The sequence below is a fragment of the Pelodiscus sinensis genome, chromosome 5 (assembly GCF_049634645.1).
Source record: "Pelodiscus sinensis isolate JC-2024 chromosome 5, ASM4963464v1, whole genome shotgun sequence".
Classification (NCBI taxonomy): Eukaryota; Metazoa; Chordata; order Testudines; family Trionychidae; genus Pelodiscus; species Pelodiscus sinensis.
This window is the reverse complement of record NC_134715.1, coordinates 58,303,952-58,320,587: the sequence shown is the minus strand read 5'-3', so window position 1 is coordinate 58,320,587 and position 16,636 is coordinate 58,303,952. Positions and strand designations below refer to the sequence as shown.

Sequence of the window (16,636 nt, the reverse complement as noted above, 5' to 3'; positions counted from 1 at the left end):
AAAAATGGTACATTGATAAACAGAGCCAGTTTATGCATAAGACTTAAGCTCTGGCTTTCCTGGCAGCTAATGTGTGAGACACCGTGCCGGGAGTGTATAACCTAGAAGTGATAAATCCTATGCTAAAAACCTCACCATTGCTCTTTAACTACACAGAACTTTATCTCCCCCTTTCTTTCAGTGCTTCTCCTCAGCATTAATATTAGTCAAAGTACAGGTTGAGATGGACACAGACCACTCCAATCAGCAGCAAGCTGATAAGGTTTGCATAATAAAAATGAAATGTATTTTGATTCAAAGCAATCGAGAAGTCATCAGGACAGAATACAAAGAACATAGTAATACCTGTAATTAGAGCTGCTAAAAATTAGCATGAGTTATCTCTAAAGCAGTCACTATATAATATTTGTTTTATAGAATCATTGCTAATTATAACAAAAGCAATACTGTTTTAATATAGAACCAGTACCATGTTAGCTTAGACTAAGCTCTAGAATTTCAGTCATTACTCTGAGCTCCCATAAATGCTACAAAGTGCTGCTATGTGAATCTGTTCCACACTGATCAACAGCTCTTGACTCAGTCTTGTGAGCTATTATTTAAAGGAATGTACCACATATGCATAAAGAGAACACACAGATAATACCTGTTCCTGTGATGTCAAAAATATTCCCCTGATGCCTTGACGTACTGTACAGATGTCCACAATAAGCAAAATTGTCAGACTTGCTGAAGATATTTACTGTCATGGTGAATGATGGCAAATCCAGACAATTTCTTCTTAGCTTTGAAAACATACTTTTGTTTACTGGGAAGTCAGGATTTAATGCAGTCCCTGGTGCCATGTGAAGGGTGGTATATTCAGAGAAAATTTAACGTCTTGTTATATAGCTACAAACCAATGAGATATAGTTATCACAGACTCTAAAAAATCTGTTTCAGAGCTTGTATCACAAAAGTAGGGCAGCATGTCCCCAATAACTGAAGTCTGTCTTCTGTAAAATTCATTATTAACAGGAAACAATTATGAAAAACTTCTGAGTAGTTTTGCCAAGAGCACTACTTGAATGCAGGATTGTTATTTGTTTCCCTGATTGAGTATCATTAAGATCTTTACAAGGGCTCTCATGGTTGCTGGGAAGGAATGGAGTACTGCAGATGCATTGCGCCCCTAAATTTAAAATGTCTTCATGAGATAAGGCATGTTTATACATCTATTTTGTGCCTTGCTACATTCATAGGTTAAAGAATGTACTCGTAAGTTAGAATTCAGAAGAAAACTGTATCATCACTCAATATATACAAAAATATATAATCCCTCTTCAAAAGCTTGCAAACAGAAGCCTCTGTTGATTGGCTGAGCCTTGGTAGGGGGAGAGACTTTCAGGCAGTCCAGGGCTTTATAATACAGTGGGCAAGTGACCAAGGAGCTCGTGAACAGGACAGCAGGGATGGATGGAGATAGGTCTGCTGTTGTTACCTGCAAGCGTGTGCAATGTTTGACTTAATCCTGGAAGGAAGAACGGATTTCATCTGCACAAAGTGCAAGCTGGTCGCCATTTTGGAGGCCCAAGTGTCGACCCTACACTCGATCAGAGAGGATGAAGACTTCCTCGAAAAAAGTCAGAGTTTAATCTTGCTAGCATGGCAGGCAGAAGAGCCGGAGAGGGCAGTATGGGACTAGGAAGAGAACTGGCAGCATGTAACTGCTAGAGGGGGAAAAAGGCCAGCATGGGAATCCCCCAATGCTATAGAGGTAAGTAATCGCTTTCAGGCTCTCTCCACAGGCTCTGCAGTGGTGAATGCTTTGGAAGGGACCTCACAAGGAAGAAACCGCAAGGGAACACCATCTACTGAAGGGCATGGGATGCGTAGTCCTAGGGATGGGTGTTCCACAACCACCCCCCCCAAAAGAAGACAATGGTTAGTGGTGGTCAGGGACTCCCTCCTAAGAGGGACTGAGCCATCCATCTGCCATCTGGACCTGGAATCTCGAAAGGCGTGCTGCTTACCGGGAGCTCAAATTCAGGATGTGACTGAGAGGCTTACCAAACTGATCAATCCTTTGGATTGCTACCCCTTCCTGCTTCTCTATGTGGGAACTAATGATACAGGCAAAAATCATCTTGAGTGGGTTACCACGGATTATGTAGTGCTGGGAAGAAGGATCCAAGAATCTGGAGGGCAAGTGGTGTTCTCGTCCATCCTCCCTGTAGAAGGGAAAGGACTGGGCAGGGATTGTCGTATTGAAGAAGTAAATGCGTGGTTGCACAGGCAGTGTTGCAGAGAGGGCTTTGGTTTTTTTGACCATGGGACTCTGTTCTGGGCACAAGGATTGTTAGGAAGAGACGAAGGAGCATCTTCGCGGGCAGGCGTGCATACCTACTGAGGAGGGCTTTAAACTAGGCTCGTTGGGGGACGGTGACCAAAACCCTGAGGGGAGTGGGAAAGTTGAATATCGGGAAGAAATGCAAAGAGGAACGAGCAAGAAAGGAGGACCCTGATTTGAATGGAGAAGATAGGACGATCAACTGGTTATCTGAGGTGTTTGTACACTAATGCGAGAAGCCTGGGCAACAAACAGGAAGAACTGGCGGCCCTGGCCCAGACCAAGAAATATGATTTAATTGGGATAACAGAGACTTGGTGGGATGACTCACATGACTGGAGCGCTGTCATGGAAGGCTAAGAACAGGCAAGGGAGGAAAGGAGGAGGAGTTAAACTATATGTAAGAAAGCACTATGATTGCTCTGAACTCCAGTGTATAGGGGAGAAAAACCTGTTGAGAGTCTATGGGTTAAATGTAGAGGTGCAAACAACAGCAGTGATGTTGTGGTTGGTGTCGTCTACAGGCCACCGAATCAGGTGGATGAGGTAGATGAGGTAGATGATGCTTTCTTCGGACAACTGAGAGAAGCTTCCAGATTGCAGGCCCTGGTTCTTGTGGGGGACTTTAATCACCCTGACATCTGTTGGGAGACCAATACGGCAGTACACAGGCAATCCAGGAAGTTTTGGAGAATGTTGGGGATAACTTCTTGGTACAAATGCTGAAGGATCCGACCAGGGGCCGTGTTCAGCTTGACCTTCTGCTCACAAACAGGGAGGAACTAATAGGGGAAGTAGCGGTAGGTGACAACCTGGGAAGCAGTGATTATGAGAGAGTAGATTTCAGGATCCTGACCAAAGGAAGAAAAGAGACTAGTAAAATACACACCTTGGACTTCAAAAAACCAGATTTTGACTCCCTCAGAGACCTGATGGATAGAATCTCCTAGGATGCAAACAGGAAGGGGAAAGGAGTCCAGGACAGCTGGCAGTATTTTAAAGAAACCTTACTGAAGGCACAGAAAGATACCATCCCGATGCATAGCAAGAGAGGCAAACATGATAGGAAACCAGATTGGCTTACAGTGGAAATCCTTGGTGAACTTAAGCACAAAAAGGAAGCTTACAAAAAGTGGAAACTTGGACAAATGACCAGGGATGGGTTTAAATGTATAGCTTGAGAATACCGGAGGTCTATCAGGAAGGCGAAAGTGTAAGAGGAATTGCGACTGGCAAAGGATGTGAAGGATAACAAGAAAGGTTTCTACAGGCATGTTAACAAGAAGAAGATGATCAGAGAGGGTGTGCAGCCCCTACTGGATGAAGGAGGTAACTTAGTGACAGATGATGTGGGGAAAGCTAAAGTACTCAATGCTTTCTTTGCCTCTGTATTCACGGACAAGGTTGACTCCCGGACTAATGCACTAAGTGATGCAAGAAGGGATGAAGATCGATAGCCCTTGGTGGGTAAAGAAAAGGTTAGGAACTATTCAGAAAAACTAAACATACACAAATCCATGGGTCCGGGCTTAATGCATCCGAGGGTACTGAGGAAATTGGCAAAGTCATTGAGGAGCCTTTGGCCATTATCTTTGAAAAGTCGTGGAGATCGGGAGAGATCCCAGATGATTGGAAAGAGGCAAATGTAGTGCCCATCTTCAAAAAAGGGAAGAAGGACGATCCAGGGAACTATAGGCCGGTCAGTCTTACCTCGGTTCCTGGAAAAATCATGGAAGGGATCCTTAAGGAATCCATTTTGAGGCACTTGGAAGAGAGGAAAGTGATTAGGAATAGTCAGCATGGATTCACAAAGGGCAAGTCATGCCTGACCAATCTGATTAGCTTCTATGATGAGGTATCTGACTCTGTGGACATGGGAAAGTCAGTGGATGACTTTAGCAAGGCTTTTGATACGGTCTCCCACAATATTCTTTCCAGCAAGCTAAGGGAATATGGATTGGATAAATGAACGGTAAGATGGATAGAAAGCTGGCTAGAAGGCCGGGCTCAGCGGGTAGTGATCAACGGCTCGATGTCACGATGGCGGTTGGTTTCTAGCGGCGTGCTCCAAGGTTCGGTTCTAGGACCGGTTTTGTTCAATATCTTTATTAATGACCTGGATGAGGGGATGGATTGCACCCTCAGCAAGTCTGCAGATGACACGAAGCTATGGAGAGAGGTAGATACAGTTGAAGGCAGAGATAGGGTCCAGAGTGACTTAGACAAATTGGAGGATTGGGCCACAAGAAATCTGAGGAGTTTCAACAAGGACAAGTGCAGAGTCCTGCATTTGGGATGGAAGAATCCCAAGCATTGTTACAGGCTGAGGACCAACCAGCTATGTAGTAGTTCTACAGAAATGGATCTGAGGGTTACACTGGATGAGAAGCTGGATATGAGTCAACAGTGTGCCCTTGTAGTCAAGAAGGCTAATGGCATATTAGGTTGCATTAAGAGGAGCATTGCCAGCAGATCCAGAGATGTCATTATTCTCCTTTATTTGGCTCTGGTGAGGCCACATCTGGAGTATTGTGTCCAGTTCTGGGGCCCCCACTACAAAAAGGATATGGACACATTGGAGAGGGTCCAGCGGAGGGCAACCAAAATGATTAGGGGCTGGTGCATATGACCTATGAGAAGCGGCTGAGGGAGTTGGATCTGTTTAGTCTGCCGAAGAGAAGAGTGAGGGGGATTTGATAGCAGTCTTCAACTTCCTGAAGGAAGCTTCCAAAGAGGATGGAGAAAGGCTGTTCTCAGTAGTGACAGATAGCAGAACAAGGAGCAATGGTCTCAAGTTGCAGTGGGAGAGGTCCAGGTTGGATATTAGGAACTATTTCACTAGGAGAGTGGTGAAGCACTGCAATAGGTTACCTAGGGAAGTAGTGGAGTCTCCATCCCTAGAGGTGTTTAAGTCTCAGCATGACAAAGCCCTGGCTGAGTTGATTTAGTTGGGATTGGTCCTGCCTAGAGCAGGAGGCTGGACTTGATTACCTTCTGAGGACTTTTCCAGTTCTATGATTCTATGATAAGCCAGAAAAGATGAATTCTTGATAGCTTATAAAACAAAGGTAGATTCTGTCTGTCCTAGCAAATAACTCAGAATTCAATGTATTTTGCATTTCCAGTTCCATAACAAGTTTTTTTAAACTAAAGACAATGTAAATATTCAAGTCCAGACATAGCTTCAGTAGGATGCTATAGGCACCAGTCTAGACATTTTCCTATTTAATAACAGTGCCATCACACTACAACCCTGCTCACTTTGGCTGTCTCCCATTTAGAAATGTTTTGAGATGAGTTGGATGCTAACCTACATTCTCACAACTGCCATAACTATCAAGCCTCTAGTTGGACTCCAATAGTGGCAATGTGCATTAGTGGAATATTTCATTCATACCGTGTGTGTATGTGGGAGGTGGGAGTTAAGGGGGTGAGTGCACAGTATGGATGGGTCTCCAATTATGAGTTAACAAATCCAATAATCATAATAACTCTTTCATGGATTTCCTGCAGCATTGGAATGGAAGAATGAATATTTCACTCCATACTAAATTATGACAAGCTCTTCAAGGAACTTGAAGGGGGATTTAGTGCCTCAGAGATGGTTTTCAGATCCTCTTCCAAATCCTAATCATTAGAGTGGAATCTGGAAAAGTGTAAGTAAAACAGGAACATGAGGCTAAACCATTTCACTAATAAAAAGGTGTGTGGTATAGCCACCTGGGAGAATGGAATTGCTAAGCCTTTTACGCAGACTCTTTAGGCAGTGACCTCACTGTTGTCATTTAGTACATCATACAAGTCTATAACTAGTAACAGAGGAACTTTTGGACAGTTTCTTTCTAAATACATTCACCTGGGTGCAGTGGTCACAATGATAAAGAGAAGTCTCATGTCAGCAATCAGTAGCCCATCTTCAGTATGTTAGGGAGGATTCCAGTCATGGCCCAGAATAGTTAAGCAGCTCTAAATAGCATCAGTAGAAGTTACAGTTGAAATCTATGTCTAATATTTTAACACAGAAAGGAACTAGAGAGGTAGTTTGCTTTTAATAGAAAATATATTATTTAGTATCCTATAATTTCACTTTGTTATGTCTGTAAGCTATCACGTTCAGGGAACAGGGAATATAGAAACAGACAGAATAATGGAAACAATAATATATCACACATCACAGCAGGGGAGAATGAAGGAATATGGTGCTGAACAAGGCTAGGTGATGCTTTACCCTATGGAAATAGAGGGCATAGGAGCGATAAGGATATCACTGTTCAGTGGAACAATTTTGTTATATGGAGATTTATTACAGATATTTGTTGAATGGTCTCAGGTGCTGCTCTGTCTATGGTAGTGTAACTACCACTAGGCAGATTTGAACCTAGGATCTCTGGAGCTTAGTATAGGAGTTGCTACAGCTGGAGCTGTAGAGCTGGTTTTTAGCTTGGGCTGTAGCGCTCACTTGTTCTTATCTCTCACTGTAAGTGGTCTAAGTGGCACTACATAAGACAGTGAACCACACCCGCTAGATATGTGCGGTACACTAGATCTCAGTAAAAATATGCTGCCTCCAAAGGAACAGAAAAGAAAAAGCAAAGAGAATGTTTTCAATCCTGTTCTGTTAACTGGAAGGAAAGGATGACCCATGGGTATAAGTCAGATGCCATGGTTTATCTCTTAGGTTCAATGGACCAGAGCCAAAAGAGAGACAGAGATAGGAGATCTGAGGAAGTGGGTCTGGCCCACGAAACCTCATCACCTAATAAACCATCTTGTTAATCTTTAAAGTGCTACAAAGTTCTGTCTTTTGTTTCAGAGATAGGAAAGGCTTGCATAAAAGTGTAAGCTCAAAATGGGGTGTCTGTGGCAACTAAGCATCCAAAGGAATTATTAGAGTTTTCAGACACTAAAAAAAAGAGTTAAGTATTATATTGGTCTAGTAGCAGAACCCCTAATTTTGAGACAGGCATCTTTCCTGCCACGTTCTGGGAACTGACAGTAAAGCAGACACTGGAAGCAAGCATATTTCTATGTATCTAGGCTTTGTTTTGACACTCCTGGAATGAAGGGTTTCATTTTGGATGGTTGAACTACTTTGAAACACTTTTTTTATTTAGTACAGTATGAAATTACACTTCCATATGGTTGCCTATTTCCTTATAGAAATCTTAGGAGCATGATGACACCATTCTCTTCTAGGTACCAGACTCTTTGGCTGGACTAGTTCTCTCAGGTACATCTACTCTGCAACACTATTTCAGGATACTGGAGTATCCCAAAATATCTATCCCATGTCTTCACAACAAACCCGTTATTTTAGGCTCTCTATTTCAATGTCCCTGTAAACTTCATTCTACAAGGAGTAATGGATGTTTCAGAATAGCACTTTATTTTGAAATCTGATGCTGTGTAGACAGCGCCAAATGACAAAATAAGCTATTTTGAAATAGCATCAAAATAAGATACACAATCTGCATAGCTCAAATTGTGTATTTTAGTTCAAGTTATGGTGCTATGTAGACCCTCCTATGGGGCTCCATGCATTTCTGATCAAGCTGAGGCCATGATGCATCATGATAGAGGTGACTCTCCAAGTAGCCCAACCCACAGCAGGATAGGGGTGTCTGAAACTACAACTTCCTTGAGGCAGTGCACTATGATTGGTGAATGCAATTTAAGAGTTGAACTCACTGAAAACAAGACTATAAGAACTAATGCCAACTAAACTACTTCTTATTCCCAGCCAGCCCTTGTCACCACACTCTCTTATTATCTCATGTCAGTTACAGAACTTCTTTGGAATGTAACAGAGCCCTGATCTACACTAGGGAGTTATTTTGAAATAACAAGCAGAGTGTCCACATTACCAAGCCTATTATTCTGAAATAACAACTCCAGCATTCAATGAGGAAAAATGCTTATTTTAAAATCGTTATTTCAAAATAGCAATAAGGTGGACGCTTCACTGCTGTTATTTCAAAATAACTACTCTAAAAAGTCATTCAAAGTAATTGCTCCCCAGTGCTTATTGGTGTTCTAAGTCAAGGTATTGAGCCCACATTAAAGGAGCCTTTCTTGGACTAATTTTGAGGCTTCCCTGTAGTGTGAACTGCAATATCAAAATAGTTATCTCAGGAATTAGACATGCCTAGTGTAGACATGCCTAGCAAAATCCATAGTCACCTGCACCTACTAACATATGTCTTCTCTTTGTCCTTGGTTTTATCCTTTATGTTCACTGGTTTGTAGCCCATGGCAACTGGTTGCCTGGAAATGGATTTCTCAATCTATTCCTTTGACTGAAACCTTAAGTGTATTTAAAGACTCCAGACATTGTTTCACCTCTTGGAGAGGACAAAAGATTCTCATCTTTTTTCAGGAAGACGGCATGATGTTGCAGACAAATTCTTCAAATTAAGGTTTATTCAAAATAATTTCCAATAGCTTCAAAAATTGTTTGCAGAACATATTCAGATGTATACTCCCTGTAACCTAGCAACAAAATAAAGTGCTACATAGTCCTGCATTTTGCTTCAGCTACACCAGACTAACACGGCTACATTTCTATTACTATTCAACAAAATAAAGGTATTCTTAACTCTTTATTCTTTTGCACTAAGCCAATATATTATGTTTCTAGAATTCAGTGTCCATTCTTTCTCTCCTCTCTATCTCAGATCTCTCTCCTTGTTTTTTAGGGCCATGACACACTTTTCCCATGTAGAATAGTGATAGAAATGTAGCCGTGTTAGTCTGGTGTAGCTGAAACAAAAAACAGGAATATGTAGCACTTTAAAGACTAACAAGATGGTTTATTAGGTGATGAGCTTTCGTGGGCCAGACCCACTTCCTCAGATCAAATAGTGAAAGAAAATTGTCACAATTTTCAGAATGAGGGGCATGGTAGTACTTTCACAAAATAGTGTTTGATTAGGTGAATCATCTGCAGGAAGTGAAGTAGTCTGCTCCCCAAAGATTACCATCCTCTCATTAAGCTTTCATTTCTCCCCCAACCCTACCTAGCTCTGGAAAACTCACACATTCCTTTGTTCCCAGTCCAGCATTTCAGAGATCACTGCTCATCTCCACCTTAGCCATCTTCTGCAATCAAGATAGCTGAATTCTGATATTCATGTCCATTACTCTTGGCTATATGTATTAATCTGAATATGTGGTTTATGTGTATTCTCCTACTATATTGGCCCTTTAGAAAGAAAAAGTGTAAATTATTATTATTAATTTCCTTAATATGAAATCTATATGTGTGTGCTTGTGTGTATATATATATATATATATATATATATATATATTAGGATTTTGTGTGTGTCTGTATGTGAGTCTATTTGTTCAAGAACTCCTCCCAAATGGTAAGAGCTACAACCACCAAATTTGGTAACTTAAAGCAAAGTCAGGGTTTGGTTGTGCCAGGAAAATTGGATGTGCCTGGAATTTGATTGTTTTACATAACAATGGGGCTGATTGGAGGGACAGCTATTCGGCAGAGTGACCATTGGAGGCAATGAATATGGAGGACAGCTATACTGCTGTGTGAACCCAGAGGGGCAGCCATACCATCAAGAGAGTGGCCAGCTGGGGAGGGGGCTTGCCATATTTCCAGCCACTGGACTGGGTATGTGGCCCTCCTACCCAAACAGTTCCATGCAGCAGGGCGGAGCTTGTGCCCCAGGAAAAGTTGTCCCCTCACCGGGAGAGACCAGGAACAGTGGCCCAGTCTTTTCTGGAGGAGACACTGATCCTCCCCTAGCAGGAGAGGCCGGGGTAGAAACCACTGGCCTCCCAAGGAGATGATCGGGCCAGGCAGTGCAGCATCATCCCCCCACCTCCAGAGCAGCGCCACCTTCACCACCGCAGGTGACACTGGTAGGCCCCCCAGATCTCCCAGCCCCCCTGCCATGAGTCCCTCACCCTGTGCCCTGACTCCTGAATCCCTACAACTTGCCCTGTGCCCCACTCACATCTCCAAGGTCCCTGCTGACTCTTGCACCCATACCTTCACTAAGCCCCCACAATGATGGGCAATGCCGGGTAAATCCACTAGTTAGTATATATTAGATTAAAACCTTCTAGCATATCCAGAGCAGATTAAGTCACACATCTCTTGTTGTTCTCTACTTACATTGTCACTCCTTATTGTTTTTCAACCCTTGCTGTTGTACAGTGGTCACTGAGATGTTGTCTCATCTTGTCATGCTCCCACTGGAATACTACAAGATCTTGCAGATTGCTTAGTATTTCTCACTCGTTTTTAAAGTTGCAGACTAACAGGCTATCCCACTGAGACTTTTTATGATAAATCTCATACAGATCTAGAGAACCTGTTACTTTAGTGCAGTTGGCAGTGCGATTTTTGTTCTCACTTCCACACCGACTTCCTGAGCAAACTCATTTCTTCCCAATTCTCACACAACTTTAGCCAAAATACAGATTTATGCAGTTTAATGTTTCATATGAAAATACAATTTTAGTTATACATTCTTTCCCTTTGACTCATACTTTAACTGATCAGCTAAAAATAAAAATCACTTATTTAAAACCAGTTGCTTAGTTTAGCTATATGGAAACAGTTATTTCAACAAAGTTTAAATTGCAGTGAAAGGAAGTTACTCACCCTGTGCAATAAAGACTTCTTGGAGGTGTGTCCCCCTGTGGGTATTCCACTATTGGTGACGGGTCATCCTGGAGCTGCAGATTGGAGATTTTTGAGCAGTTGTCAGCAGGTTGCACATGTGCGGAGAACGCCTCACTCTGCTTGCACTTTAGCGCCTTGCATGCGTGGCCTCCCCCCACCCCCAACCTTCTGTTTCTCATCTATGCCTGAGTGACTAAGACTCCGCGTAGAAGGGAGGGAGGGAGTCTGAGCAAGACTTGTGGGCGTCGTTAAAGTCTCAAGTCCCTAGACTGTCCCTCTCCTCTTCTTATTTTTTTTCTTTTCTTTTTCTCTTTGTTTTTTAAACTGAGAACAAAGGGAGGGAGAGTAGGGTAAGACTATTATGCGGTGGTTTGGAAAAGCTGTAGCCGACACTACTGGCAACTCGGTCCAGAGCTGACAGAAAAATTATTTTTTTTCTTAAACAGAGGTAAGAGATAAATATTAATTATAAAAACCTGAGGCAAAGGTAAGAATAACTTGAACTATCTCTGTGAGGAGAAAAAGGCTTGAGGAGAACAAAGAGCTCTGTCAGACACCGAGGGCAGTAAGCCAGGAACTGAAGGAGGGATTGGGCCACACGTGCAAGGTGTCAAAGATCAAGCAGCATGAGGCACTCTCCATGCATGCACAGCCTGCTGACAACTGCTCAAAAAGCTCCAATCTGTGGCGCCGGGACTACCCATCACCAACAGTGGAGCACCCACAGGGACATCACCTGAAGAAAAACACTTATTTATTAAAACACAGATGATTAAGGTTTCTGAAGATAAAGTCTGCATTTATTTACTTCAGTATAAATCTAGGCTAATTCCACTGATTGCAGCAGTTATTCTGGATTTACACTGATAAAAATAAGAACAGAGTAAATTATAGGAGAAGTCTAACTGGGCATTAGTTAACCTTCCCCCAGAATATACACATATCCATCTGTGGTGGAATTCAAAGACAGTATATAGGAATGAATAACTAGAGATACAGCAAAAATAGATGCATGGCATTTTTAATTACAAGATATTTCAAACATCTATCATTTCACAGGGATTAGCATATCCCTTATAAGTACAGCGCTCCAAAGTAAGTACTTTGTTTCCAATTCTTAAAATTTAAAATTATTATAGATTAGCCCAAACTACAAAATTTAAATTGAAGTTTGGGAGTAGTTTTTGGAATGCCTCCTTAGACTTCAAAGATTAGAGGTATTTAGTTTCCAGTTCGGTCATTATAAAGAGAATGCAGCTGCAAAATTCAGATTTAGATTTAGTTTGGAAAACCCTAGTAGCAGATGTTAGGGAAGACTATCATATCTTCTAATTCAGAAGTAAATATTTATAGTTCATTGGCTTAGTTAAAAAAAACGCTTGCTATACCTACCAGATATTGCCTTCTCTCACATGTGGGTACATTGCACACATACAGTATAACAGGAGGAGAATATTGACCTTACTATTCAAAATAGGGAACTGGTATAATTATTAATACACTGTCAGGATGGAAGCTTTGTTTAGTCAAGCTATTCAATCTGGTTTTAAAATGATGCTGATCACTATTTCATCAAAGCACTAACGTATTTTAAATACAAGCCATAGATGGCCTTGAGAACAAGTGAAAATAAAAAGGTTGAGTGATTTTTTTTTAAATGTAGTTCAATTTGCTCCTCTACTACTTATTCATTCTTTCCTTCCTTCCTGCTGGTGTACATTTATTTCCTCCTTTGAGGATTTTAATTACAGTTATGGGAAGGCTCATCTGAAGGGGAGTTTTATGCCTTCTGCCAGATTTTTTGTTGTCGTTGGTTTTACTATATGCAGTCTCCATCTAACTGTGTTTATTTAAGCAGGGCAAGTGTTATTTTCAGCAAAATATTTCCTCTTTTCCCTTTTATACTTCCAAAGAAAGTGCTACTATCCTAGTCTATTTAAAATAGAATTAAAAGTCCTATCCATATTTCCTCCAGAAATGTCTATAGATTTCAGGTGTTTCTAACAGTGATACAACATGCATACAAGATTTCATGCTCACCCTTCACATTTGGAACCCCCTTTCCAGGCCAGAGGGATTTTTTTCTGTAACTATAGTAAAAGCTTAATTTTTATTCATTCAGGCTATGTCTACAGTACAGGGTTTTTGCGCATAAACCTACGGAGGGTCCACACCTCAAGTGCATTTTTGTGCAAGAAAATTTACAGGAAAACAGCAGAGCAGAAGGCTTTTTGTGGTGTAGGTATGCCTCTTTCTGTGAGGAATAACTTCTTTTTGTGCAAGAGTTTTTTGCGCAAAAAGGTGTGTGTGGATGCTCAACAGGGGTTTCTTGCGCAGAAAGAGCCTATCAGAAAAAGCACAGGTGCTCTGATCACCATTCTGTGAATGGCAATCAAAACTTTCTTGCACAAGAGCATCCATGCAGCAGGGACACTCTTTTGTGCAAAAGCACATTGCTTTTGCAATGCGCTTTTGAAGCGTGGATGCGCTTTTGCGCAAGAAGTTTTGCAGAAGATCTCTTCCTCAAAAAGCTTCTTGTGCAAAAATCCTTCAGTGTAGACAAAGCCTCATAGGCGAACCAGAAAGCTTGCAGAAGAGTTATATATGCTCATAGAATCATAGGACTGGAAGGGACCTCAAGAGGTCATCGAGTCCAGCCCCCTGCCCTCAAGGCAGGACCAAGCTCCGTCTACACCATCCCTGACAGATGTCTATCTAACCTGTTCTTAAATATCTCCAGAGAGGGAGATTCCACCACCTCCCTTGGCAATTTATTCCAATATTTGACCACCCTGACAGTTAGGAATTTTTTCCTAATATCCAATCTAAACCTCCCCTGCTGCACTTTAAGCCCATTACTCCTTGTCCTGTCCTCAGAAACCAAGAGGAACACATTTTCTCCTTCCTCCTTGTGACACCCTTTTAGATATTTGAAAACCGCTATCATGTCCCCCCTTAATCTTCTTTTTTCCAAACTAAACAAGCCCAGTTCACGAAGCCTGGCTTCATAGGTCATGTTCTCTAGACCTTTAATCATTCTTGTCGCTCTTCTCTGTACCCTTTCCAATTTCTCCACATCTTTCTTGAAATGTGGCGCCCAGAACTGGACACAGTACTTCAGCTGAGGCCTAACCAGTGCAGAGTAGAGCGGCAGAATGACTTCACGAGTTTTGCTTACAACACACCTGTTGATACAACCTAGAATCATATTTGCTTTTTTTGCAACAGCATCACACTGTTGACTCATATTCAACTTGTGGTCCACTATGACCCCTAGATCCCTTTCCGCCATGCTCCTTCCTAGACAGTCGCTTCCCATCTTGTATGTATGGAACTGATTGTTCCTTCCTAAGTGGAGCACTTTGCATTTCTCTTTATTAAACCTCATCCTGTTTACCTCTGACCATTTCTCTAACTTGCTAAGGTCATTTTGAATTATGTCCCTATCCTCCAAAGAAGTTGCAACCCCACCCAGTTTGGTATCATCTGCAAACTTAATAAGCGTACTCTCTATCCCAATATCTACATCATTGATTAAGATATTGAACAGTACGGGGTCCCAAAACAGACCCTTGAGGAACTCCACTTGTTATCCCTTTCCAGCAGGATTTAGAACCGTTAACAACAACTCTCTGACTATGGTTATCCAGCCAATTATGCACCCACCTTATCGTGGCCCTATCTAAGTTATATTTGCCTAGTTTATCAATAAGAATGTCATGCGAGACCGTATCAAATGCCTTACTAAAGTCTAGGTATATGACATCCACCGCTTCTCCCTTATCCACAAGGCTCGTTATCTTATCAAAGAAAGCTATCAGATTAGTTTGGCATGACTTGTTCTTCACAAACCCATGCTGGCTATTCCCTATCACTTTATTACCTTCCAAGTGTTTGCATATGATTTCCTTAATTACCTGCTCCATTATCTTCCCTGGGACAGACGTTAAACTGACTGGTCTATAGTTTCCTGGGTTGTTCTTATTCCCCTTTTTATAGATGGGCACAATATTTGCCCTTTTCCAGTCTTCTGGAATCTCCCGTCTGCCATGATTTTTCAAAGATCATAGCTAAAGGCTCAGATACCTCCTCTATCAGCTCCTTGAGTATCCTGGGATGCATTTCATCAGGACCTGGTGACTTGCTGACATCTAACTTTCCTAAGTGATTTTTAACTTGTTCTTTGTGTATCCTATCTTCTAAACTTACCCTCTCTCTGCTTGTATTCACTACATTAGGCACACCTCCAGACTTCTCGGTGAAGACTGAAACAAAGAAGTCATTGAGCATCTCCGCCATTTCCAAGTTTCCTGTTACTGCTTCTCCCTCCTCACTAAGCAGTGGGCCTACCCTGTCCTTGGTCTTCCTCTTGCTTTTAATGTATTTATAAAAGGTCTTCTTGTTTCCCTTTATGCCTGTAGCTAGTTTGATCTCATTTTGTGCCTTTGCCTTTCTAATCTTGCCCCTGCATTCCCTTGTTGCTTGCCTATATTCGTCCTTTGTTAGTTGTCCTAGTTTCCATTTTTTATATGACTCCTTTTTTATTTTGAGATCGTGCAAGATCTCCTTGTTAAGCCAAGCTGGTCTTTTGCCATATTTTCTATCTTTCCTACACAGCGGAATTGTTTGCTTTTGGGCCCTTAACAACGTCCCTTTGAAATACTTCCAACTCTCCTCAGTTGTTTTTCCCTTCAGTCTTGCTTCCCATGGGACCTTACCTACAAGTTCTCTGAGCTTATCAAAATCTGCCTTCCTGAAATCCATTACCTCAATTGTGCTGGTCTCCCTTCTACCTTTCCTTAAGATCATGAACTCTATTATTTCGTGATCACTGTCCCCTATACTGTCTTCCACTTTCAAGTTCTCAACTAGTTCCTCTCTATTTGTTAAAACCAAATCCAGAACAGCTTCTCCTCTGGTAGCTTTTTCAACCTTCTGAAACAGAAAGTTGTCTCCAATGCAGTCCAGAAACTTATTGGATAGCCTGTGCCTCGCTGTGTTAGTTTCCCAACATATGTCTGGATAGTTGAAGTCCCCCATCTGAGTCTGCCACTCTACTCAGAAAGAAAAAGTGAATTTAGCTTCTTAAATTCAAATCTCATTTTTAGTAACTAGTGAAAATGAATAGTCTTAGTCAATTTCTTATTAATTGTATACAGCCCCAGAACTGCCACATTACATGTGGCATCTTTTGCTTAACAAAAAAGGAATGGGATTAGAATAGTAGGATAGTTGTAGGCCAAGATTATAGTGCATTGGCTCAATTACATGAGAAATTTCAAAGAGCTTAGTGACCATGGAAATCCTAAGCCAATGCCTTAGTACTCATTTTCCTCCACTATGCAGCAGAACCACAGCAGCTGTGATAGATCAGAGGCCCTCCTCACTGGACAAGTGGAAGATGATTTGGGTCTAAAAACTAAATCTTATTCTCACTGGTGTCAAATGAAGTTTTGACTAACATAAGTAAAATGTGCCATAATTTGGGTCATAATTTAACAAAAACAACTACACCCAATCCACAATTTTTTTAAAAAAATCTATCTTGTGTGGAAGTGTAATTTGATCAACAAAGATTTGCCAGAAGAATGTGACTTGGTTAGAGAATTAGATAGCCAACATTAACTAAAATCTGAATGTTGTGACTCAGTATTTTGCAT

General features: G+C 41.5%; 1 long non-coding RNA gene across 1 annotated transcript in view; it reads right to left on the bottom strand.

Moving 5' to 3' along the window:
* LOC142829609 (uncharacterized) overlaps positions 1-11,220 on the bottom strand; it is a 50,913-nt gene extending 39,693 nt beyond the window's left edge. The window contains exon 1 of the long non-coding RNA XR_012904183.1: positions 10,956-11,220. This is a non-coding gene — a long non-coding RNA (uncharacterized LOC142829609). The remainder of the gene's footprint in view (positions 1-10,955) is intronic.
* Between the last annotated feature and the right edge of the window lie 5,416 nt (positions 11,221-16,636).